A 24,426-nucleotide genomic window follows, 5' to 3' on the forward strand; every position below is an offset into this window, starting at 1 on the left:
GTGCGGGGGGTCAGGTAGGAAGGGTGTGTGAGTGGGTGGGGGAGCGCGTGCGTCCAGGAAGCCAGGTGCCAGGGGTTCAAGGCGCCGGAGCACCCTCCTGGGCTATTTCTGCCAGGCCGGCGCACGGGTCGGCAGGAAAGGTGGCCGTGCCTGAGCAGCTGGTGGGGCGAGAGGCGTGGGTGTAGGGGCTGGACTTTGGAGAGGCGGCAAGAGCGCAAGCCAGCGACGGACGGTAAGGCGGTGAAGAGCTGCGACGGGGTGTCGCGGAGGCCCGGGACCCGGGCATTTGTTGGGCGGGCCAAAAGGTGGGCGTGTCAGGAGTGGGATTCGAACCCACGCCTCCAGGGGAGACTGCGACCTGAACGCAGCGCCTTAGACCGCTCGGCCATCCTGACGGCGGGCCTGGGCGCGTGTCCGCTCACCTGGCTGGGACCCGACGCGCAGAGCGGTGCCACTCTGGCCGCACGCGGCGCCTGGCGGGCCGCTGTGTGGGCGCGCAAGGGACGGGACCCGCGCGCCGACCGGCGGGGAGACTCGCCGGGCTCCGCCGCCCACACCCCCTCGCCCACCCCCGGCCCCCGCCGGGCCGCGTCCCCGGGGTGCGGCCGTCCTCTGCCGCCAGCCCCCCCCCCCCCGCCTCCCCTCGCGGCGGGCGCGGCACGGCGCGCCCCCCCCTTCCCCCCGCCGCCTTGCTCGCCCCCCCGGGCCTCTTCCTGCCGGCGCGATCCCCGCACTGGAGGCAACAGGCAGCGCGCACTCGGAGCTTTGAGCAGCCCCGGGTCCGGGTCCGGGTCCGGGTCCGGGTCCGGGTCCGGATCGAGGTCGCGATCTGCTTTGTCGAATGACGCGATTGTTTAGGGGTCGGGTCGGGTCGGGCCGGGCACGCGCCGGGCAGCCGTGGTGGGCAGAAGGTCGAGGGCAGGGTAGGCGTCGGCGGGCAGCCGGACAGCGGTCGCGCGCCGGGGCGGCCGCCGCCGTCCTCGTTAGTATAGTGGTGAGTATCCCCGCCTGTCACGCGGGAGACCGGGGTTCGATTCCCCGACGGGGAGGCAAGACGCCCTCTTTTGGTCGCCGGCAGCGCTCTCCGTCCAGCCGCTTGCGCCCAAGGGCCCTTCTTCTCCCTCCCCCGCCCTCCAGCGAGGCGCAGGCCGCCGACTCGTGCCCCGGCTGCCCACCCTCGCCCACCCGGACCCTTCTCCCTCCTCCTTGTCCTCCTCCTCGCCGGGCGCTTGCTCGCCACAGCCGAGCGAGGGCTTCCTCTGCTCCTCCCCACGGCGCCCGACGAGCGGCCCTGCCAAGGTGGCTGGCGCAATGGGCTCCTTGCGACGCGACGCACAGCTGCACAGCTGCCGGGACGGGTCGGGGGTCGGATGGGTCCCCGCCTCGGTGCGGGAAGTGGCCTCGCGGAGCCGCGGGTGGAGAAGGGCTTGGCCGAGCCGCTGCCGCAGGACCTGAGAGGGAGGAGGAGGGGGGACGTGACGGGGTCGGGGTCGGCTTTGGCTTTGGTCGGGTCGAACGGCGGCCAGGGCGCCCCCCAGAGGCGGTCGGGCCGGCGGACGAGGGCCGCTGCGTCTGGCGCGGGGCGGCCGTTGGCGGCGCCTGGGGCAGCGCCGAGCTGCGAGCGGGCGGGGCGTCGGGGCAGGGCTGCGCCGGGCGGCGGCAGCGGCGGCGGCGTGACGGCGCCGGCGCGAGCCCCGGGCCGGCATCTCGGGGCAGCCCGGGCTGTGCAGCGTTGGTGGTATAGTGGTGAGCATAGCTGCCTTCCAAGCAGTTGACCCGGGTTCGATTCCCGGCCAACGCAGCGGGCCGACCTTTTGCGGAACCGCAGGGCCCTCCGTGCCCGGAGCCGGGAGCCGGGAGCCGGGAGCCGGGAGCCGGGAGCCGGGCCCGCGGCCGTGCGCGTGTGCGTGTGCGTGTGTGTGAGAAGGAGGCGCGCGCAGTAGTGTTTTGAGGGTGCAGCCGGGCAGGAAGAACGCCAGGGCGCGTGCATTGCCAGGGGCCGCGCGCGGCTGGCCTGCCAAAGGCAGGGGCTGGCTCCAAGCGAGCGCCGAGCGGGCGGGATGGAGGCCCCGGGTCCAGGAGGCGCAGGCCAGGCGCGAGGCCTGACGCTCCCTGGTGGTCTAGTGGTTAGGATTCGGCGCTCACCGCCGCGGCCCGGGTTCGATTCCCGGTCAGGGAAGCCTTATCTTCTTTCTCTCCGCCTCCCCAGCACCTCCACAACCCCTTTAGCCCACGCCAGAGCTCGCTCGCTTCGCCCCTTACCCTCGGCCTCGGCCCCGACCCCGACAAGGCCACCCGGCACCCTCCACGGCCAGCCCAAGCCCTGCCACCTCACCTGCGCCCCTGCCAACCTTTTGGCCCTCGCTCGCCTCGCCTCGCCTCGCCTCGCCCACCCGACGTCTCTCCTCCTCCTCCTCGTCGGACGCTCGCCTCGCTCCCCCTCTTCCTCCGCCCCACACCACAGTGGCCCGGGCAGCCACTCGCCCGCCGTGGCCACCGCACGTGCTTCGACTCTCCAGCGGCACGCCTTCGGCCGGGACAAACCTCGCGGCCCCTGCCACCCCTTCCTGCCTCCTGAGGTGCGGCCCGGTTGGGGTGGGGAGGGGCCGGGGTCTACGTCGACAGGTCCGGCCACCGGCCAGGGCCTGTGGCGTGGTCCTTCACTTGGCGCCTCCTGCCGGCGAAGGCGCGGGCAGCTTACCCGCCGCCGCCGGCCAGGTCCCGTGCCGGCTGCGTCTCCCCGGGGCCGCCGATTGGGCGCCAAGTGCGTCGTGGTCTCGTGCGCCGAGGGGAGCCGAGAGCCGGAGCCTGGCGCCCGGGAGGCGGAGAAGTCAGAATGAACCTGGACCCGTCCGTCTGTCCGGGTAGCTAGACCACCCGGCGGCGGCGGAGGAGACAGAGCAGGGAGATGGAGGAGGCCAGTCTGGCCAAGCAGGGGGGGGGGGCTGGAGGCAGAGGGATGACAGAGTGGACTTCTGGCCAACATTGTATTCGACTGGCATCACCGACGCTCTCAGTCCTCTCACCAAGTGGCCAGAAGGTTACCGGGAACGCTTCCTGCCCGACACACCCCTCCCCACCCGCCACCTAGATTGGACCGTCCGATGTGTTCCTGTTCCCGCCTTACCGACCATCCAGCCACCCAGGATGGACGCCATCCCTGTCTCCACCCTGGGATCCATCTCCTTCTGTGGACACTCCCCGAAGTAGATGGCAGCTCTCGGTCTCCTTCCCGCCACGACAGCCGGGCCGCTGTCAGCGAGTTGAACACCTCTTCGCCGACTGGCTCCTTCAGAGGCAAAAGTGGAGAGCGGAGCCCAGGAAGGGCAGAGACCTGCGGCGGCGGCGGCGGCGGCGGCACACTCCCCGGGTTTAGACAGAGCCGTTCTCACGTGTGCCGAGGAGCCCCTGTCGGCATGGGGGTGCTCACCGCCAGCGCAGGAAGTTCCCTCACCGGCCTGGCCGGGGTGCTGGGGGTGAGTGTGGGTGGGCGGGTGACAGAGCAGGATGAAGGTGTCTGTTCCCGTGGGTGGCCTCCCACGCGGGTCAGGGCACAGGGCCAAATGACCCCGAAAAGAGGGGACGGCCGTGAGCGTCGTGCTGCTCACGGGGGAGGTGTGGGAGGGCGTCCCGGGTGGGTCGGAGTGGAGCGTGGGCGGGGAGGTGCGGGGCTTGCGGGATGTGGCCGGGAGTGCGGCTGGCCGCTCAGGCAGGGGCTCTGCGCAGGCTCCGGGCGGTGGCGCACCTTGCCCGGCACGGGTGCCGCGGGGGGGTGGGGGGCGAGGTTTAGGTGCGGGTGGGGACGGAGCAGGGGTTTGTCCGAGGGGCCCGAGGGAGGAGGACAGGACCGGTGGAAGTGTGCGTAGAGGGGCCCGGGGTCCACGGGGTTGGTGGCGGAGGGATGGAGGGGGTGAGCCTGGAGGCTGGAAGGAACAGCAGGTGGCGGGCAGGGGCCGTGGGCCCTGGCGCGAGGAAGGTGGAAGGCCCCGTGGTGGGAGAGGACCCAGGCCGGCGAGACTGGTGTGCTGTGCTGCGAGGTGGTCAGGCTAAGGAGTAGGGTGAGAGGAGGGGTAGGCAGCAGGCAAGGGTGGGGAATTCAACTGCCCCAGAGACACAAGTGACCTCTCCCCACGACAAAGAGTCGGGTCTCAGGTGTGTGTCTGGGCTTGAGTTGAAAAGAGGCCAAAGGGACGAATGCAACCCGCGGTCCCCGGCCAAGCAGAATTTGGAAGGTGGGGGCCGCGGGTGGGGCGGAGCGGGGAGGGGAGTGTGGGGCAGGAGAGGAGTAGGGGTGTCTGGTGGAGTAGGAGGGTGGTGAGGGGTGGAGGAGGTGGTGCTGGGGCTGGCGGTGCCGCTTGGGGTTTGCAGGCTGTGGTGCTGTTGGACCCGGGAGTGTGCGCGCTGGTTCTCGGGTGGTGGTGCTGCCTGCGACGGGGGTGTTCTGGCGGCGGCGGTGACGATAGTGGTGGTGCTGGCGCTGATGGCGGTGGACTCGGTGCTGGCCCTGGTGGAGGTGACTCGGCGGACTTGGTGGTGGCGGCGGCGGAGGTGGTTTTAGTGGTGGAGGGGCGGGCCAGCGTTTGGGAAATAGAGCGGCCAAGCGGGAGAAGGTGAATGAACGCTCGCTGTGTGTGTGCATCGTGATGATATCGCGGAACTCTTCGGAATGAGTGGAGCGCGCGCCATCACGACTCGGTGACCGTCGGGAGAATGCGGTGCATCACTCGTAGGAGTGGCAAGTTGCCTCCTACTGGTGGTAGGAACCGACACGGTCTGATTCTCGGAGTGGGGTAGAGCGAGGCAGAGAGCGGGGCGAACCCCGTGACGGAGCGGGGCGTGCGGGGTCCAGTGTGTGGTGCAGGGTAGCCTTCCTCGGCGAAAGGCGTGAGCCGAGCGGGGTCACGGGAGCGAAGAGCAGAGGGACAAGGAAGGCGTGTGGGCACAAGAGTGGCTGAGCGGTCGAGGTGTCTGGGCACGGGGGCTTGGTTCCCCGCGTGGACTTTCTGTCTCCAGGGCGAGAGAGGGGGCTTGGGGGTGGGGGCGGGGGAGACGAGAGCACGTGGAATGTGCTGCGGTGGGCCGCAGAGCCGGTGTGGGACAGGTGCCTTGAGCGCGGGAGAGAGGAAGCCTCGCTTCGGCGTTGGGGCGGCGGGACCAAAAGGGGAACGCGGTGCTGCATGGGCCGGGAATCGAACCCGGGCCTCCCGCGTGGCAGGCGAGAATTCTACCACTGAACCACCCATGCACCGATGGCCGCCGCCACCAGCCGCCCGACGCTGGTCGCCGCCCTCCGCGGCCACCTGCTCCGTCTGAGCAGGCGGCGGACTGGTGGGCTCCAAGAGAGGCTCCAGGTACGTGGAGGGCGCTAGGGCGCAGGCGCGGACGCAAGGGGGCGGGCGAGGAGGCACCGAGGCACCGAGGCAGGCTCGGCCCGTGCCGCGCCTTCTCTGCCGCCCAGGGCCGCGGCGAGATGGCCGGCGTCGCCAGAGGCAGCCGGGAGCCGGACTGCCGGGCCCGCGCCCGAATGCCAGTCAGGGTAGGCGATCTGTGGGCGGGTGCAGCTGAAGGCCGACGTTCCCTTCGACGACCCACAGCCCGGTCCCAAAGTGCCTTGGGCGGCTGGCTTTCTTGCCGGTGCGCTGGGCGCGAGGGCGGGCACGGGCGGGCACGGTGCTCCGGCTGTGCGAGGGCGCGGGCGGCGGGGCGTGGGGGGAGCCGTCGGAGCTGGAGGCCCGGGAGCGCGGCCTCCGCCGCCGCCCGCCGCCGAGCGGGCCTCAGGCCAAGAGGCCAGGCCAAGTGCCCGAGCCTGGCTTCCGCGCTCTGGCCGACGGCCTCCCGGCCAGGGTCCGGCTCCGGTGCGTCGGTGGCGAGGCAGGAGCGCGGTCTCGGATCGGAGGAGCGCTGTGGCGGAGTGGCTGCCGGCTCGCGGGCAGCCCGCTGAGGGAGCGCGCCGGTGTGGTGGGGTTCGGCCCCGGCTGCGGTTTCCGCTTCGAGACGCGGTGTGGCCGCCGAGGGGGTGACCGGCTGGGGCCGGCCGGTGGCGGGTGCGTGACGGGGGGTCCAGGGCTTCCGCTGGCTCCTCACTGGAGCAACCTTCCCGGCTTGGGCTCAGGTGCCAGGCAGGCCCTGTGCAGGAGGGCTCTGTCGTTGGCTGGCGAGCAGATGGCTGCGCTGCGCGTGTCCCTGGAGGCAGGCAGGTGTGGCCAGGGCGAGGCCCCGAGGTGAAAAATCGCGGTGGGTAGCACAGGCCAGCAAGATGGGGACCGCGACCTCAGTAGGGTGTGGAGAGAATGGCATGGGCGGGCAGGCGGGCGGGGCTGGCGGCAAGGACAGAACGTCGGACGGTGTGCTGCTGGTTGCGCGAGTGTCAGGCTCTAAGAGGGAGTCGCTGTTCACCAGGCAGAAGTCGGAGGGTGACCCGTGGAGGGCTTTCTTCACGCAGGGCGCGGTGAGGGAGCGGCAGTGGGAGCGGAGACGGGAGTGGAGGGAGGCAGTTGGGGAGGGGGAAAGCCACAAGCACGGAGCGGGGGCGTGGGCGGGGGCGGGGGGGGCCGCAGGGATGGGGTCGGAGGGAGGTGGGGGGCGCGGGGACGGGGAGGGGAAGCAGGGGAGGGAAAGATGTGGTGCAAAGTCCTGAAGCTTCCGCGTGCGGGGGGTCAGGTAGGAAGGGTGTGTGAGTGGGTGGGGGAGCGCGTGCGTCCAGGAAGCCAGTTGCCAGGGGGTTCAAGGCGCCGGAGCACCCTCCTGGGCTATTTCTGCCAGGCCGGCGCACGGGTCGGCAGGAAAGGTGGCCGTGCCTGAGCAGCTGGTGGGGCGAGAGGCGTGGGTGTAGGGGCTGGACTTTGGAGAGGCGGCAAGAGCGCAAGCCAGCGACGGACGGTAAGGCGGTGAAGAGCTGCGACGGGGTGTCGCGGAGGCCCGGGACCCGGGCATTTGTTGGGCGGGCCAAAAGGTGGGCGTGTCAGGAGTGGGATTCGAACCCACGCCTCCAGGGGAGACTGCGACCTGAACGCAGCGCCTTAGACCGCTCGGCCATCCTGACGGCGGGCCTGGGCGCGTGTCCGCTCACCTGGCTGGGACCCGACGCGCAGAGCGGTGCCACCCTGGCCGCACGCGGCGCCTGGCGGGCCGCTGTGTGGGCGCGCAAGGGACGGGACCCGCGCGCCGACCGGCGGGGAGACTCGCCGGGCTCCGCCGCCCACACCCCCTCGCCCACCCCCGGCCCCCGCCGGGCCGCGTCCCCGGGGTGCGGCCGTCCTCTGCCGCCAGCCCCCCCACCCGCGCCTCCCCTCGCGGCGGACGCGGCACGGCGCGCGCCCACCTTCTCCCCGCCGCCTTGCTCGCCCTCTCGGGCCTCTTCCTGCCGGCGCGATCCCCGCACTGGAGGCAACAGGCAGCGCGCACTCGGAGCTTTGAGCAGCCCCGGGTCCGGGTCCGGGTCCGGGTCCGGGTCCGGGTCCGGATCGAGGTCGCGATCTGCTTTGTCGAATGACGCGATTGTTTAGGGGTCGGGTCGGGTCGGGCCGGGCACGCGCCGGGCAGCCGTGGTGGGCAGAAGGTCGAGGGCAGGGTAGGCGTCGGCGGGCAGCCGGACAGCGGTCGCGCGCCGGGGCGACCGCCGCCATCCTCGTTAGTATAGTGGTGAGTATTCCCGCCTGTCACGCGGGAGACCGGGGTTCGATTCCCCGATGGGGAGGCAAGACGCCCTCTTTGGGCGCCGGGCAGCGCTCTCCGCCCACCCGCTTGCGCCCAAGGGCCCTTCTTCTCCCTCCCCCGCCCTCCAGCGAGGCGCAGGCCGCCGACTCGTGCCCCGGCTGCCCACCCTCGCCCACCCGGACCCTTCTCCCTCCTCCTTGTCCTCCTCCTCGCCGGGCGCTTGCTCGCCACAGCCGAGCGAGGGCTTCCTCTGCTCCTCCCCACGGCGCCCGACGAGCGGCCCTGCCAAGGTGGCTGGCGCAATGGGCTCCTTGCGACGCGACGCACAGCTGCACAGCTGCCGGGACGGGTCGGGGTCGGATGGGTCCCCGCCTCGGTGCGGGAAGTGGCCTCGCGGAGCCGCGGGTGGAGAAGGGCTTGGCCGAGCCGCTGCCGCAGGACCTGAGGGGGAGGAGGAGGGGGGACGTGACGGGGTCGGGGTCGGCTTTGGCTTTGGTCGGGTCGAACGGCGGCCAGGGCGCCCCCCAGAGGCGGTCGGGCCGGCGGACGAGGGCCGCTGCGTCTGGCGCGGGGCGGCCGTTGGCGGCGCCTGGGGCAGCGCCGAGCTGCGAGCGGGCGGGGCGTCGGGGCAGGGCTGCGCCGGGCGGCGGCAGCGGCGGCGGCGTGACGGCGCCGGCGCGAGCCCCGGGCCGGCATCTCGGGGCAGCCCGGGCTGTGCAGCGTTGGTGGTATAGTGGTGAGCATAGCTGCCTTCCAAGCAGTTGACCCGGGTTCGATTCCCGGCCAACGCAGCGGGCCGACCTTTTGCGGAACCGCAGGGCCCTCCGTGCCCGGAGCCGGGAGCCGGGAGCCGGGAGCCGGGAGCCGGGAGCCGGGCCCGCGGCCGTGCGCGTGTGCGTGTGCGTGTGTGTGAGAAGGAGGCGCGCGCAGTAGTGTTTTGAGGGTGCAGCCGGGCAGGAAGAACGCTAGGGCGCGTGCATTGCCAGGGGCCGCGGGCGGGCCTGCCAAAGGCAGGGGGCTGGCTCCAAGGGAGCGCCGAGCGGGCGGGATGGAGGCCCCGGGTCCAGGAGGCGCAGGCCAGGCGCGAGGCCTGACGCTCCCTGGTGGTCTAGTGGTTAGGATTCGGCGCTCTCACCGCCGCGGCCCGGGTTCGATTCCCGGTCAGGGAAGCCTTATCTTCTTTCTCTCCGCCTCCCCAGCACCTCCACAACCCCCTTTTAGCCCACGCCAGAGCTCGCTCGCTTCGCCCCTTACCCTCGGCCTCGGCCCCTGACCCCGACAAGGCCACCCGGCACCCTCCACGGCCAGCCCAAGCCCTGCCACCTCACCTGCGCCCCTGCCAACCTTTTGGCCCTCGCTCGCCTCGCCTCGCCTCGCCTCGCCCACCCGACGTCTCTCCTCCTCCTCCTCGTCGGACGCTCGCCTCGCTCCCGCTCTTCCTCAGCCCCAAACCACAGTGGCCCGGGCAGCCACTCTCGCCCGCCGTGGCCACCGCACGTGCTTCGACTCTCCAGCGGCACGCCTTCGGCCGGGACAAACCTCGCGGCCCCCAAGCCACCCCTTCCTGCCTCCTGAGGTGCGGCTCCGGTTGGGGTCTACGTCGACAGGTCCGGCCACCGGCCAGGGCCTGTGGCGTGGTCCTTCACTTGGCGCCTCCTGCCGGCGAAGGCGCGGGCAGCTTACCCGCCGCCGCCGGCCAGGTCCCGTGCCGGCTGCGTCTCCCGGGGGCCGCCGATTGGGCGCCAAGTGCGTCGTGGTCTCGTGCGCCGAGGGGAGCCGAGAGCCGGAGCCTGGCGCCCGGGAGGCGGAGAAGTCAGAATGAACCTGGACCCGTCCGTCTGTCCGGGTAGCTAGACCACCCGGCGGCGGCGGAGGAGACAGAGCAGGGAGATGGAGGAGGCCAGTCTGGCCAAGCAGGGGGGGTGGGGGGCTGGAGGCAGAGGGATGACAGAGTGGACTTCTGGCCAACATTGTATTCGACTGGCATCACCGACGCTCTCAGTCCTCTCACCAAGTGGCCAGAAGGTTACCGGGAACGCTTCCCTGCCCGACACACCCCTCCCCCCACCCGCCACCTAGATTGGACCGTCCGATGTGTTCCCGTTCCCGCCTTACCGACCATCCAGCCACCCAGGATGGACGCCATCCCTGTCTCCACCCTGGGATCCATCTCCTTCTGTGGACACTCCCCGAAGTAGATGGCAGCTCTCGGTCTCCTTCCCGCCACGACAGCCGGGCCGCTGTCAGCGAGTTGAACACCTCTTCGCCGACTGGCTCCTTCAGAGGCAAAAGTGGAGAGCGGAGCCCAGGAAGGGCAGAGACCTGCGGCGGCGGCGGCGGCGGCACACTCCCCGGGTTTAGACAGAGCCGTTCTCACGTGTGCCGAGGAGCCCCTGTCGGCATGGGGGTGCTCACCGCCAGCGCAGGAAGTTCCCTCACCGGCCTGGCCGGGGTGCTGGGGGTGAGTGTGGGTGGGCGGGTGACAGAGCAGGATGAAGGTGTCTGTTCCCGTGGGTGGCCTCCCACGCGGGTCAGGGCACAGGGCCAAATGACCCCGAAAAGAGGGGACGGCCGTGAGCGTCGTGCTGCTCACGGGGGAGGTGTGGGAGGGCGTCCCGGGTGGGTCGGAGTGGAGCGTGGGCGGGAGGTGCGGGGCTTGCGGGATGTGGCCGGGAGTGCGGCTGGCCGCTCAGGCAGGGGCTCTGCGCAGGCTCCGGGCGGTGGCGCACCTTGCCCGGCACGGGTGCCGCGTGGGTGGGGTGGGGTGGGGGCGAGGTTTAGGTGCGGGTGGGGACGGAGCAGGGGTTTGTCAGAGGGGCCGGAGGGAGGAGGACAGGACCGGTGGAAGTGTGCGAAGAGGGGCCCGGGGTCCACGGGGTTGGTGGCGGAGGGATGGAGGGGGTGAGCCTGGAGGCTGGAAGGAACAGCAGGTGGCGGGCAGGCCGTGGGCCCTGGCGCGAGGAAGGTGGAAGGCCCCGTGGTGGGAGAGGACCCAGGCCGGCGAGACTGGTGTGCTGTGCTGCGAGGTGGTCAGGCTAAGGAGTAGGGTGAGAGGAGGGGGAGGCAGCAGGCAAGGGGGGGGAATTGAACTGCCCCAGAGACACAAGTGACCTCTCCCCACGACAAAGAGTCGGGTCTCAGGTGTGTGTCTGGGCTTGAGTTGAAAAGAGGCCAAAGGGACGAATGCAACCCGCGGTCCCCGGCCAAGCAGAATTTGGAAGGTGGGGGCCGCGGGTGGGGGCGGAGGGGGGAGGGGAGGGTGGGGCAGGAGAGGAGTAGGGGTGTCTGGTGGAGTAGGAGGGTGGTGAGGGGTGGAGGAGGTGGTGCTGGGGCTGGCGGTGCCGCTTGGGGTTTGCAGGCTGTGGTGCTGTTGGACCCGGGAGTGTGCGCGCTGGTTCTCGGGGTGGTGGTGCTGCCTGCGACGGGGGTGTTCCTGGCGGCGGCGGTGACGATAGTGGTGGTGCTGGCGCTGATGGCGGTGGACTCGGTGCTGGCCCTGGTGGAGGTGACTCGGCGGACTTGGTGGTGGCGGCGGCGGAGGTGGTTTTAGTGGTGGAGGGGCGGGCCAGCGTTTGGGAAATAGAGCGGCCAAGCGGGAGAAGGTGAATGAACGCTCGCTGTGTGTGTGCATCGTGATGATATCGCGGAACTCTTCGGAATGAGTGGAGCGCGCGCCATCACGACTCGGTGACCGTCGGGGAGAATGCGGTGCATCACTCGTAGGAGTGGCAAGTTGCCTCCTACTGGTGGTAGGAACCGACACGGTCTGATTCTCGGAGTGCGGGTAGAGCGAGCCAGAGAGCGGGGGCGAACCCCCGTGACGGAGCGGGGCGTGCGGGGTCCAGTGTGTGGTGCAGGGTAGCCTTCCTCGAAGCGAAAGGCGTGAGCCGAGCGGGGTCACGGGAGCGAAGAGCAGAGGGACAAGGAAGGCGTGTGGGCACAAGAGTGGCTGAGCGGTCGAGGTGTCTGGGCACGGGGGCTTGGTTCCCCGCGTGGACTTTCTGTCTCCAGGGCGAGAGAGGGGGCTTGGGGGTGGGGGCGGGGGAGACGAGAGCACGTGGAATGTGCTGCGGTGGGCCGCAGAGCCGGTGTGGGACAGGTGCCTTGAGCGCGGGAGAGAGGAAGCCTCGCTTCGGCGTTGGGGCGGCGGGACCAAAAGGGGAACGCGGTGCTGCATGGGCCGGGAATCGAACCCGGGCCTCCCGCGTGGCAGGCGAGAATTCTACCACTGAACCACCCATGCACCGATGGCCGCCGCCACCAGCCGCCCGACGCTGGTCGCCGCCCTCCGCGGCCACCTGCTCCGTCTGAGCAGGCGGCGGACTGGTGGGCTCCAAGAGAGGCTCCAGGTACGTGGAGGGCGCTAGGGCGCAGGCGCGGACGCAAGGGGGCGGGCGAGGAGGCACCGAGGCACCGAGGCAGGCTCGGCCCGTGCCGCGCCTTCTCTGCCGCCCAGGGCCGCGGCGAGATGGCCGGCGTCGCCAGAGGCAGCCGGGAGCCGGACCAAGCCGGGCCCGCGCCCGAATGCCAGTCAGGGTAGGCGATCTGTGGGCGGGTGCAGCTGAAGGCCGACGTTCCTTCGACGACCCACAGCCCGGTCCCAAAGTGCCTTGGGCGGCTGGCTTTCTTGCCGGTGCGCTGGGCGCGAGGGCGGGCACGGGCGGGCACGGTGCTCCGGCTGTGCGAGGGCGCGGGCGGCGGGGCGTGGGGGGAGCCGTCGGAGCTGGAGGCCCGGGAGCGCGGCCTCCGCCGCCGCCCGCCGCCGAGCGGGCCTCAGGCCAAGAGGCCAGGCCAAGTGCCCGAGCCTGGCTTCTGCGCTCTGGCCGACGGCCTCCCGGCCAGGGTCCGGCTCCGGTGCGTCGGTGGCGAGGCAGGAGCGCGGTCTCGGATCGGAGGAGCGCTGTGGCGGAGTGGCTGCCGGCTCGCGGGCAGCCCGCTGAGGGAGCGCGCCGGTGTGGTGGGGTTCGGCCCCGGCTGCGGTTTCCCGCTTCGAGACGCGGTGTGGCCGCCGAGGGGGGTGGCCCCGGCTGGGGGCCGGACGTTGGCGGGTGCGTGACGGGGGGTCCAGGGCTTCCGCTGGCTCCTCACTGGAGCAACCTTCCCGGCTTGGGCTCAGGTGCCAGGCAGGCCCTGTGCAGGGAGGGCTCTGTCGTTGGCTGGCGAGCAGATGGCTGCGCTGCGCGTGTCCCTGGAGGCAGGCAGGTGTGGCCAGGGCGAGGCCCCGAGGTGAAAAATCGCGGTGGGTAGCACAGGCCAGCAAGATGGGGACCGCGACCTCAGTAGGGTGTGGAGAGAATGGCATGGGCGGGCAGGCGGGCGGGGCTGGCGGCAAGGACAGAACGTCGGACGGTGTGCTGCTGGTTGCGCGAGTGTCAGGCTCTAAGAGGGAGTCGCTGTTCACCAGGCAGAAGTCGGAGGGTGACCCGTGGAGGGCTTTCTTCACGCAGGGCGCGGTGAGGGAGCGGCAGTGGGAGCGGAGACGGGAGTGGGAGGGAGGCAGTTGGGGAGGGGGAAAGCCACAAGCACGGAGCGGGGGCGTGGGCGGGGGCGGGGGGGCCGCAGGGATGGGGTCGGAGGGAGGTGGGGGCGCGGGGACGGGGAGGGGAAGCAGGGGAGGGAAAGATGTGGTGCAAAGTCCTGAAGCTTCCGCGTGCGGGGGGTCAGGTAGGAAGGGTGTGTGAGTGGGTGGGGGAGCGCGTGCGTCCAGGAAGCCAGTTGCCAGGGGGTTCAAGGCGCCGGAGCACCCTCCTGGGCTATTTCTGCCAGGCCGGCGCACGGGTCGGCAGGAAAGGTGGCCGTGCCTGAGCAGCTGGTGGGGCGAGAGGCGTGGGTGTAGGGGCTGGACTTTGGAGAGGCGGCAAGAGCGCAAGCCAGCGACGGACGGTAAGGCGGTGAAGAGCTGCGACGGGGTGTCGCGGAGGCCCGGGACCCGGGCATTTGTTGGGCGGGCCAAAAGGTGGGCGTGTCAGGAGTGGGATTCGAACCCACGCCTCCAGGAGACTGCGACCTGAACGCAGCGCCTTAGACCGCTCGGCCATCCTGACGGCGGGCCTGGGCGCGTGTCCGCTCACCTGGCTGGGACCCGACGCGCAGAGCGGTGCCACCCTGGCCGCACGCGGCGCCTGGCGGGCCGCTGTGTGGGCGCGCAAGGGACGGGACCCGCGCGCCGACCGGCGGGGAGACTCGCCGGGCTCCGCCGCCCACACCCCCTCGCCCACCCCCGGCCCCCGCCGGGCCGCGTCCCCGGGGTGCGGCCGTCCTCTGCCGCCAGCCCCCCCACCCGCGCCTCCCCTCGCGGCGGACGCGGCACGGCGCGCGCCCACCTTCTCCCCGCCGCCTTGCTCGCCCTCTCGGGCCTCTTCCTGCCGGCGCGATCCCCGCACTGGAGGCAACAGGCAGCGCGCACTCGGAGCTTTGAGCAGCCCCGGGTCCGGGTCCGGGTCCGGGTCCGGGTCCGGATCGAGGTCGCGATCTGCTTTGTCGAATGACGCGATTGTTTAGGGGTCGGGTCGGGTCGGGCCGGGCACGCGCCGGGCAGCCGTGGTGGGCAGAAGGTCGAGGGCAGGGTAGGCGTCGGCGGGCAGCCGGACAGCGGTCGCGCGCCGGGGCGGCCGCCGCCGTCCTCGTTAGTATAGTGGTGAGTATCCCCGCCTGTCACGCGGGAGACCGGGGTTCGATTCCCCGACGGGGAGGCAAGACGCCCTCTTTTGGTCGCCGGCAGCGCTCTCCGTCCAGCCGCTTGCGCCCAAGGGCCCTTCTTCTCCCTCCCCCGCCCTCCAGCGAGGCGCAGGCCGCCGACTCGTGCCCCGGCTGCCCACCCTCGCCCACCCGGACCCTTCTCCCCTCCTCCTTGTCCTCCTCCTCGCCGGGCGCTTGCTCGCCACAGCCGAGCGAGGGCTTCCTCTGCTCCTCCCCACGGCGCCCGACGAGCGGCCCTGCCAAGGTGGCTGGCGCAATGGGCCTTTGCGACGCGACGCACAGCTGCACAGCTGCCGGGACGGGTCGGGGTCGGATGGGTCCCCGCCTCGGTGCGGGAAGTGGCCTCGCGGAGCCGCGGGTGGAGAAGGGCTTGGCCGAGCCCGCTGCCGCAGGACCTGAGAGGGAGGAGGAGGGGGGACGTGACGGGGTCGGGGTCGGCTTTGGCTTTGGTCGGGTCGAACGGCGGCCAGGGCGCCCCCCAGAGGCGGTCGGGCCGGCGGACGAGGGCCGCTGCGTCTGGCGCGGGGCGGCCGTTGGCGGCGCCTGGGGCAGCGCCGAGCTGCGAGCGGGCGGGGCGTCGGGGCAGGGCTGCGCCGGGCGGCGGCAGCGGCGGCGGCGTGACGGCGCCGGCGCGAGCCCCGGGCCGGCATCTCGGGGCAGCCCGGGCTGTGCAGCGTTGGTGGTATAGTGGTGAGCATAGCTGCCTTCCAAGCAGTTGACCCGGGTTCGATTCCCGGCCAACGCAGCGGGCCGACCTTTTGCGGAACCGCAGGGCCCTCCGTGCCCGGAGCCGGGAGCCGGGAGCCGGGAGCCGGGAGCCGGGCCCGCGGCCGTGCGCGTGTGCGTGTGCGTGTGTGTGAGAAGGAGGCGCGCGCAGTAGTGTTTTGAGGGTGCAGCCGGGCAGGAAGAACGCTAGGGCGCGTGCATTGCCAGGGGCCGCGCGCGGCTGGCCTGCCAAAGGCAGGGGGCTGGCGCCAAGGGAGCGCCGAGCGGGCGGGATGGAGGCCCCGGGTCCAGGAGGCGCAGGCCAGGCGCGAGGCCTGACGCTCCCTGGTGGTCTAGTGGTTAGGATTCGGCGCTCTCACCGCCGCGGCCCGGGTTCGATTCCCGGTCAGGGAAGCCTTATCTTCTTTCTCTCCGCCTCCCCAGCACCTCCACAACCCCCTTTTAGCCCACGCCAGAGCTCGCTCGCTTCGCCCCTTACCCCTCGGCCTCGGCCCCGGACCCCCGACAAGGCCACCCGGCACCCTCCACGGCCAGCCCAAGCCCTGCCACCTCACCTGCGCCCCTGCCAACCTTTTGGCCCTCGCTCGCCTCGCCTCGCCTCGCCTCGCCCACCCGACGTCTCTCCTCCTCCTCCTCGTCGGACGCTCGCCTCGCTCCCGCTCTTCCTCAGCCCCAAACCACAGTGGCCCGGGCAGCCACTCTCGCCCGCCGTGGCCACCGCACGTGCTTCGACTCTCCAGCGGCACGCCTTCGGCCGGGACAAACCTCGCGGCCCCCAAGCCACCCCTTCCTGCCTCCTGAGGTGCGGCTCCGGTTGGGGTCTACGTCGACAGGTCCGGCCACCGGCCAGGGCCTGTGGCGTGGTCCTTCACTTGGCGCCTCCTGCCGGCGAAGGCGCGGGCAGCTTACCCGCCGCCGCCGGCCAGGTCCCGTGCCGGCTGCGTCTCCCCGGGGCCGCCGATTGGGCGCCAAGTGCGTCGTGGTCTCGTGCGCCGAGGGGAGCCGAGAGCCGGAGCCTGGCGCCCGGGAGGCGGAGAAGTCAGAATGAACCTGGACCCGTCCGTCTGTCCGGGTAGCTAGACCACCCGGCGGCGGCGGAGGAGACAGAGCAGGGAGATGGAGGAGGCCAGTCTGGCCAAGCAGGGGGGGTGGGGGGCTGGAGGCAGAGGGATGACAGAGTGGACTTCTGGCCAACATTATATTCGACTGGCATCACCGACGCTCTCAGTCCTCTCACCAAGTGGCCAGAAGGTTACCGGGAACGCTTCCCTGCCCGACACACCCCTCCCCCCACCCGCCACCTAGATTGGACCGTCCGATGTGTTCCCGTTCCCGCCTTACCGACCATCCAGCCACCCAGGATGGACGCCATCCCTGTCTCCAACCCTGTACCCATTTTCTTCTTTCGATGCTCCCCAGTTTCAATCGCATATCTCCTTCGTCAACTTAGCTAATCTCTGCATCCCTGTCGTCAGTTCACTATATTAAAGAGCATTTTATAAATGTTCTTTCTTTCCGCTTTTTCCCTTGACTTCTGTTCTCCCGTTCTCAATTGCGCCTGCCTTTTGTAGACTTGGTTCCTGAAGAAGTGCTCCCGTTTTTCACTCTTTTTCTCTCTTTGCACTCTTCTTGACATTTTTTCTCTGTCCTGATCCTTACATTCCAGTAAATGGCTGATCCCATTGGTGCTCAGTTTCTCAGAGTTCAAGTCCCTTGTTCTGTCAGGTCTCTTAATATTTTCCTGGGTCATTTCTGCTCTTGTTATGTGAGAATGTTGAGAATGTCGTTCAATCAACACCCCTTTCAGGCTCTGAAAGGGCCTTCTCCTTTCTTTTCTTTCTTTTTTTTTTTTTCGTGAGGCAGATCAGTCCTGAGCTAACATCCATGCTAATCCTCCTCTTTTTGCTGAGGAAGACCGGCTCTGAGCTAACATCTATTGCCAATCCTCCTCCTTTTTTTCCCCCCCAGTGCCCCAGTAGATAGTCGTATGTGATAGTAGCACATCCTTGTAGTTGCTGTATGTGGGACGCGGCCTCAGCATGGCGGGACAAGTGGTGCGTCGTTGTGTGCCCAGGATCCCAACCCCGGGCCTCCAGTAGCGGAGCACGCGCACTTAACCACTAAGCCACGAGCCGGCCGGGGCCTTCTCCTTTCTTATAGGAGTGTATCATCAGATCTTGTAAGAAAATTTGAAGAAAGAAAAGATGCGTCTCTGCTTTGTGGACTCAGACTTTCTGCCATGGCTCTTGTACCTCTAGTAAACCTCGTCTGTGGAATTTTTACAAAAAACTTTAAATCAACCCAACATGTACTCTGGAGAAAATCTCTTCTTCCGGTGTATCTACTTTACTGCCTAGCCAGGAAATGACATCCTAATATTTTCCATTTTATGAAGATTGCTTCTGATCTGCTTTTACAAGTAGCATCAACTAAACTGTTGCATCTAGAAAGACTAACTGTATTAAGACTAAGAATGTTAGTTGTTTTTCTGACCTTAAGTAAGTGTAGAGGATGGTCTGAATTTCTCTAGCTAGGAACTTCTGAATGGCGGGATCCACCAATGGAAATGTTGGAGGGTTTAGTAGAATTTCCCAGGCTCTACAGAACTTTCAAAAGTTAACTGCTTTAGAATTCCAAAGATCCTGGGGAAAGTACATTTATTACTAAAACTAATATTCTTGTTTCAAAGTAACTTGCAGGTCGGTTTCACGTTTCATGTAAAAAACTATAGTTGTACTCATAAATTAGTGATTCTCTATCAAAAGCTATGGCTCATTAGTGATATTTTTGAATCACTATATGTGGGGGGTGGGGGGCATGTTGGGGGAACTGTTTAACGTACCCTGTCTCTCAGGTCCCCCAATGTTGTTTTGCCTCCCCATGGGATACTTAGTACTTCTTGAGAATCATACTCAGGTAGAGCTTCGGAACTCACTGCCATATCGAATTTACGTCTTTGAATAAATGCTCAATATCTGAGTTTAAAATTCATAAAGAGATCATGAAACTGGGCTTCAAAGGAATTTACTGAAATAAGGACATCAGCCTCACTTCCCAAGCAGGGATTGTTAGTTTAAATTAGTGGTGAGCTATTTCCCCACTACTCACCCACCCCTGCTCCACTCCCTCAAGCCATTCTCATTTCCCTCAAGTAGTGGATTTGGTTTTACTTGTGTGTGGGTCTCAACTTTGGGAGAAAGAGGCATTTCCTTCCTACTGTTGGTGAGGAATTGGGAAGAAAGGAAGCCAGGACCTTAGTGTCGCTTGGAGGGAATGGTTTCACGTTGTGGCTTTTAGAGTCACACAACTCAGGCCTACTTGTAATCTCAGGGTGAAAAGGCTGGAATCCAGGCAGAGGAATGGTAGTGTTTGATTAAAGATATCTAAGTATGATAAGCAAGAAGCAAGATGCCAACCTGGTCTCTGTGGTGTGATCGGTTAGTGCATTCTGGTATTAACTGAAAGGTTGGTGGTTCAATCCCACTCAGGGACGCTTGAGATTTTGAGTCACAATCACCAAATAGTCTTCTCTTGTCCCCATAGTCTTCCTTTTTCCCGATCCTTCCTCTTAGATATCGAAGTTCTACTCCTAATCCAAAGTTCTATGAATTACTTGTCTAGTGAGAGACGGTTCCCAGTTTCTCCCATCCTACCTATTGAGGAGTCATCTATGACCAAACTAGAGGTTCCTGTACTTCTTTTCTCTCTAGAAGTGAATCCTTTGAGAGCTGCTTTCCTAAAGAATCTCACAGCCAAAGGGCCTTTGCAAGTGGCCGCTGCTACTGCAGAAAACAGCTAAGGCTCTTTTCCACACAGTTAATTCTTGCAGCAGATGCTAAACAGCTGGAGAAACCCAATGCCCTCTGGCCAATTTTAAACGGCAGCCCAGTATTTCACACATTAATGTGTTCTAATTTATCCAGCTACTCACTCATAGTTGGACACTCCTCTTATACATAGGGCTGCGGTGAAGGTTCTAGAAATAACCCTTTATGTGCTTTACCACTGGCCCTAACTCTTCTCGTTTCATATTACAGTCTATTTAGGTGATCTCGTGTCTGCAGTAATGCAGACAACTGTCAAATTTGTGTCTCCAGTACTTTCTGAGTTCTAAATCTATCCATGCATCCACTTGCCTGCTCTACATGACCCCTCGGCCCTCAGGGTCATCCTCTTCCAAACTGAGTCCATCTTCTTCCCACTCCATAAGCAGGAGTCTTTTCCAATGTTCCCTCTCTCAACGAATGGTGGTACCATCCCTTGTGGGAAACAAACCATATAGGAAGGGGACTTCAAGGAAGTCCCCTCAGCTAGAAAATCCATTAGTCATCAAGTTCTTCCTATTTTAACTTCTCTGGCTTCCCCTCCTGTTGGCCCACTGCCAAGGCTCCTTGGGTAGTGGACTCAGGTCAGCTTGAGAAGTTCTGATGTAGTATGAGGAACATGTTGCCAGGACTCCAGTCTGTGTTTGTTCTCACACCAGTGAGCTGGCCTTTCCCTTCAGCCAAAGCTGACATTTCATCCTCTCAGACGTCCTTCTTAGCTCAGAAGTCAGGACAGGAAGACCACGGAGAGGAAATTCTCTGTTGGGTAAAGCAAACTTTTTTGTAATTGGCTGGTCTTTCTGAAGGCTTTTAGAAAAACACAAAATCTTGGCTTGTCCCTAGTCTGTGAATATGTACCTGTTATTCATCTATTTACTCATGCGTGCATTTATTCATTCATTCATTCATCAAACATATATTGACAACTGTTATATGCCAGGCACTTTGCAAGGAGCTGCAAATAAAATGATGAGCAAGAAAACAGATACGGTTACCATGGTTATTCAGCTCATAACCTACTTCCTGGAATTCCTGACAACGAGAACAGTGTGAACTGATTGTGCTCCTTGGGGAAATTCCAGTACAAGTGGGGCACCATGATCCTTAGTTCTTCCTCCTGTTCTTCCATTTACAAAGCTGTGAAGGCTACAAGGCTACGCTATGCACTCACCCCATACTGGCTGAAGGAAACTGGCTTTTGGAATCACCCAAATCTGTTGTGCTTCCAGGCTCTCAGGCCCAGGATATCAGAGTGGGGTCCTTGGCTGCAGAGAATCAAGCTCTCCTCCAAGTGCTGGAACTGGAACCTGGAGGTTAACCCAGGGTACACTCTAGGATTTGGCCACAAATAATTCAAGAGGAACTGCCAGCCCATGGCCTCTACTTGATCTTTGTAATGTAGTGAGTTAGGCTTTCTGCTGTTAGTTTAAAGCTTGGTGTTCACAGTCCCCTCAGAGACTGCTGTCCTTTGGGCCGCAAAACACCCTTCCTTTGCCCCCAGAACTTTACGTTCTCCACCTCTTCATAAGCTACTCATCTCATTTCTGAGTTGTTCTTGGTATAGATGAGGCTCCTTGGGTAGTTTCTTCTTGGTCAAAAGACTTGAGTAAAAGAACGAGTTATCTGGCGCCCGTGTATCCAACATACAGTGTTGGGACAGACATTCCCATTCAAAAGGGGGCAAGTGGAGACACACAGCAATCACTGGTCCATAGCAATTCTGACATCCAGTCAGGTACATGTTGCCAGGTCCTTAAGGCCCATTACTGCTCACTGGGAATCATTCCCTCTGGCTCTCAATTCCACCTCCTGAGTTATCCTTACTTTTCCATAAGAATAGCCAGCATTAGTTTGCAGCTGAGCATTTTCTTAGCCTGCTTCCTGCCCGTAGAAGTTTGGAGGGCCAAAGCCTTCTTTTAATTTTATACTGTCTCTGTCCCTTTCAGTCTAAGCTGATATACTTCCTTTAAAAGATTGGAGAGTTTCTTATATATCAATATATATTCCACTTATTAGACAAAAGCCACACTCACAAATCTCTTTGAGATAAGCCCTTTTCTACTTTGGGCTCCTGGTGAGGTTGCTGGGGGTCAATGCCCTTAAGATTCTTAAAAGCCTCATTAACAGGAAAGATCTTTGAGGTATGCCCTTAAGATTGATAGAATGCCTTCTTTCTTTCTGAAAGAGTCTGTGAGGCACTACTTCAATCTTCCTGAGGTCTCAATAAACTGTTCCATAGGTATAGCCTTAGCTCCGTCTTTCCCCTGGGACCACGTTTGCTGACAACATGTGCCTGGGTTTGATCTTTGTGTGGAAGCCCTCTCTTTCTTTGAGAAGCACTTGCTAGATGGAAACTGTCCCAAGCCTTACATTTCCTCCAAGTTCCAATTGCAAACTGAGCAGTTAGTTCTTTCATTCATCTCTCTTTTCTAGTGTTTTGTTATAGGTAGTATAGGGGAGGAGAAACTTTCTCCTTATACCCTCTTAGGTTCTCCAGCTGGAGCCCTGTAAAATTAGACTGACAAAAGACAGATTAACAAGAGATTAAAGTTTATTAACACATGCAGGACACATCACGCAGGAGGAAACTCATGATGAGTAACTTAAAGGGGTGGTAGAACTTGGCCTTATGTAGCATCTTAAAAGAAAAATAAATTTATTTATTTAGTGACAAGACAAAAGAAAAGGGTTTTAGACTTTCAAGGGCAGCAAACTGTAGGAAGGTGAACACATGGGGGAACTAGTGGAGTAAGGTTTGTTTGTGCAGGTCCATCTTGGCACTGACTTTGTGTCTTCTTCATGGCTATAAAGCTTCCCTGGCAGAGGAGATGTATGACAGTCCTCATTTTTCAGCAGTTTCTGCTTTTAGTCAGATAAGGAAGCTCCGGAAAGGCTTCTGTCTGCATCTGGTGATTCTCATTTGCCTCCAGCTCAAAATAATCCTTATGCCAAAGTGGCATATTGTGGGGTGGCATGTTCTGGTCCCCTACAGCAGCTAGAAGAATTGAAGCAGCTCCTTCAGTACTCTGCATGGAAAATTACTTGGCTAGATCACTGAATTCATTAGGTACATTTCCTGTTTCCCACATTGCTACAGGCAACAGTGCTGAGGTGCTTTCCACCACTACAAAACAAAGGTCCCTCTTCATCTGGTTTCCAATAATATATTCTTCATTATACTTCAAGCCGTCACTATCAGCCGTCAGGCTTCTGACTGCCAGCCAGTCCCCAAAACAGCACTACATGTTTTAGCTATTGTTATGGTAGCATCCCACTTCCAGGCACCAAATTGTGTTTTGATTATCTATTGCTGCACATAAAAACCACTCGAATGTAGTGGCATAAAACAATGTGAATTGTATTATGCTCATGGACTCTGTGAGTCAGGATTCAGATGTAATTTCTAACAACCATTCAAGAAACAACTTTCATTTCACACAAAATCTCTGAGAGTCTAGAAAAAAGGGAGCATCACTCTAGGCGGTTAATATAACCTGGTTGAAAGCCACTTCAAGCACAGTAAGAAAGAGAAAAAATACAGGTATAGTAGTTACCTCTGGGGGAAATGAGGGGAATGATTTGGTGAGAATAATAGAGGGTTTCAGAGGCACTGGTAATATTATATTCCATATTAGCATAGGGGGAACATTTAGGTTTTTAAAAAAATTCTTTATACTATGCATTTATGCTCCTTATAGATTTATGTTTATAATAGATTTCAGTTCATTCAAGTTTGGCGGAGAGTTGATGGGGATAAGTATGGTGATTTCCTCACTTTTCATTGCCAACTGTCAATGTGCATATTTTAAATATAATAAAAAAGAAAACAAAAACTAAAAGAAATTAAAACTTACCATCATTACTGTACGGAATCAAATCGTGTCCCTCAAAATGATTTATGCTCAAGTCTTAACTGCCAGTACCTGTGAATGTGACCTTATTTGGAAATAGTCTTTACAGATGTAATCAAGTTAAGATGAGGTCATACTGGATTAGGGTGGACCCTAAATCCAATGACTACTGCCCTTATAAGAAGAGGAGAGGACATATAAGACACAGGGAAGAAGGCCTTGTGAAGACACACACAGAGCTTGGAATGTTGCAGCTATTAGCGAAGGAATGCCAAGGGTTGCAGAGAAGTCAGGAAGAGGCGAGGAAAGATTCTCCCTTACAGTTTTCAGAGAGTATGGCTCCGCCAACACCTTGATGTTGGACTTCTAGCCTCCAGAACTGTGAGAGAATAAATTTCTGTTGTTTTAAGTCACCCTGTTTGTGGTACTTTGTTATGGCAGCCCTAGGAAACTAACACAATTGTCATCATATTAAAGCTCACTCGGATTGTGATGGGCATTGTGGGGGAGCCTTGGGGGAAGTGGAAGTGTGTTAAGTTCCTCACACTTTAGGTTGGAAAGTGTTAAAGAAAAACCAGAGCTGGAGGGTAGTTAAAGCAGCAAAAACAGATTTTATTCAGGAAATATTGCAACAGGGGAAAAGAGATCTCAGTATAGTACTGGGCTCAATTCCAACAAGTAGGGACTTATAGCAAAGGAGCAGGGTGGGGAGGAGTCAGTGGATGTAAAATTACTAAAAGAAAACATCAGGGGTAAGGAAGAATTCTTGCAGAAGGCTGGCCAGGGTTATTGGATGCTGAGAGTGTGAGATGCTGTCTAAACTGACTTAACAGGATTCTTGCTAAAACTGGGCAATGCAGGCTGGACAAGGATGAACACTGAAGCCCAAGGTAGAAGCCTAGGTAAGAAGAGGACTTGGAGGGCTGACTAAAGTTTGGTCAAGGAGAGAGTCTTTGTCAGAAGTCAACCCACACTGCCAAAAAAATAGAGAGTTAAAGATCTATATGGTATTGTAATTTTATAGATTACCACTGGAAGAAATAAAAAGAGATGCTAAACCTTTGAATTCACAGAAAGAAAATGCAACAAATCAAAGAAAACATAGACCACATAGTAAAATATTTTTAAAATAATGTAATAATATAAAAGTTAGCCTACATTAAAATGATAAAACTAAAATATCTGTAATACCAATAAATTTAAAAGAGATTATGTAACCTACTAAGGGAAACAAAGGGAATGATTGGTCCCCAGATCAAAACCAGTGGCAGTAGATTTTTCTTATTTTGTGGACCTCAAAGCTTGGGGAATATGAATGTGAGTATGGATGAGGTCAGGTACCCTCCTTCCTCTAAAGAAAGACAAAGTGGGGGAATTTTCTACTTTAATATGTGATTTTAGTTCAGCAAGCTGTAAACTACTTCCCTAGACTCTGATTCAAGAAGCAATGATACATAGAATTATAGACAGTTTAGAATTTATTTATCCAGAAAGTCAAAGCCAAAATTCAGTTATGGCAGTTTCTATAGTTTCCTTACTAGACTCTCTTTGGCGTAAGTTCGGCTGTATTTCTGATCTCCTAGCTCCCCTTTAAATATTCCCTTTATCTGAATCTGGTTGTCAATTCTCATAATTCTATGACCAACCGAATAATCTCTCAATGAATTCCT

The 24,426-nt window shown here is 62.0% G+C and overlaps 1 protein-coding gene and 13 non-coding genes across 17 annotated transcripts in view; 9 read left to right on the forward strand and 5 right to left on the reverse strand.

Annotated features, from left to right (window-relative positions):
• Positions 1 to 312: 312 nt before the first annotated feature.
• On the reverse strand, positions 313 to 395 carry TRNAL-CAG (transfer RNA leucine (anticodon CAG)). The gene has a single exon. It is a non-coding gene; the product is annotated as a tRNA-Leu (tRNA).
• A 582-nt stretch (positions 396 to 977) lies between these two features.
• Positions 978 to 1,049, forward strand: TRNAD-GUC (transfer RNA aspartic acid (anticodon GUC)). The gene has a single exon. It is a non-coding gene; the product is annotated as a tRNA-Asp (tRNA).
• A 680-nt stretch (positions 1,050 to 1,729) lies between these two features.
• TRNAG-UCC (transfer RNA glycine (anticodon UCC)) lies at positions 1,730 to 1,801 on the forward strand. The gene has a single exon. It is a non-coding gene; the product is annotated as a tRNA-Gly (tRNA).
• Positions 1,802 to 5,174: 3,373 nt separating this feature from the next.
• Positions 5,175 to 5,245, reverse strand: TRNAG-GCC (transfer RNA glycine (anticodon GCC)). The gene has a single exon. It is a non-coding gene; the product is annotated as a tRNA-Gly (tRNA).
• A 1,714-nt stretch (positions 5,246 to 6,959) lies between these two features.
• TRNAL-CAG (transfer RNA leucine (anticodon CAG)) lies at positions 6,960 to 7,042 on the reverse strand. Its single transcript has one exon. It is a non-coding gene; the product is annotated as a tRNA-Leu (tRNA).
• A 582-nt stretch (positions 7,043 to 7,624) lies between these two features.
• TRNAD-GUC (transfer RNA aspartic acid (anticodon GUC)) lies at positions 7,625 to 7,696 on the forward strand. The gene has a single exon. It is a non-coding gene; the product is annotated as a tRNA-Asp (tRNA).
• Positions 7,697 to 8,375: 679 nt separating this feature from the next.
• Positions 8,376 to 8,447, forward strand: TRNAG-UCC (transfer RNA glycine (anticodon UCC)). The gene has a single exon. It is a non-coding gene; the product is annotated as a tRNA-Gly (tRNA).
• A 306-nt stretch (positions 8,448 to 8,753) lies between these two features.
• On the forward strand, positions 8,754 to 8,825 carry TRNAE-CUC (transfer RNA glutamic acid (anticodon CUC)). Its single transcript has one exon. It is a non-coding gene; the product is annotated as a tRNA-Glu (tRNA).
• A 3,003-nt stretch (positions 8,826 to 11,828) lies between these two features.
• On the reverse strand, positions 11,829 to 11,899 carry TRNAG-GCC (transfer RNA glycine (anticodon GCC)). Its single transcript has one exon. It is a non-coding gene; the product is annotated as a tRNA-Gly (tRNA).
• A 1,720-nt stretch (positions 11,900 to 13,619) lies between these two features.
• Positions 13,620 to 13,700, reverse strand: TRNAL-CAG (transfer RNA leucine (anticodon CAG)). The gene has a single exon. It is a non-coding gene; the product is annotated as a tRNA-Leu (tRNA).
• Positions 13,701 to 14,276: 576 nt separating this feature from the next.
• On the forward strand, positions 14,277 to 14,348 carry TRNAD-GUC (transfer RNA aspartic acid (anticodon GUC)). Its single transcript has one exon. It is a non-coding gene; the product is annotated as a tRNA-Asp (tRNA).
• Positions 14,349 to 15,028: 680 nt separating this feature from the next.
• On the forward strand, positions 15,029 to 15,100 carry TRNAG-UCC (transfer RNA glycine (anticodon UCC)). Its single transcript has one exon. It is a non-coding gene; the product is annotated as a tRNA-Gly (tRNA).
• Positions 15,101 to 15,402: 302 nt separating this feature from the next.
• Positions 15,403 to 15,474, forward strand: TRNAE-CUC (transfer RNA glutamic acid (anticodon CUC)). The gene has a single exon. It is a non-coding gene; the product is annotated as a tRNA-Glu (tRNA).
• A 320-nt stretch (positions 15,475 to 15,794) lies between these two features.
• Positions 15,795 to 24,426, forward strand: part of CFAP126 (cilia and flagella associated protein 126) — a 74,392-nt gene continuing 65,760 nt past the window's right edge. For all 4 annotated transcript variants that reach the window (XR_015554608.1, XR_015554609.1, XM_087440298.1 and 1 more), the window contains exon 1: positions 15,795 to 15,883. The gene's annotated coding sequence lies outside the window, so the exon portion shown is untranslated. The remainder of the gene's footprint in view (positions 15,884 to 24,426) is intronic.

Source organism: Ceratotherium simum, chromosome 2, assembly GCF_057802395.1.
Source record: "Ceratotherium simum simum isolate JZ-2026a chromosome 2, ASM5780239v1, whole genome shotgun sequence".
In the NCBI taxonomy this organism is placed as follows: domain Eukaryota; kingdom Metazoa; phylum Chordata; class Mammalia; order Perissodactyla; family Rhinocerotidae; genus Ceratotherium; species Ceratotherium simum.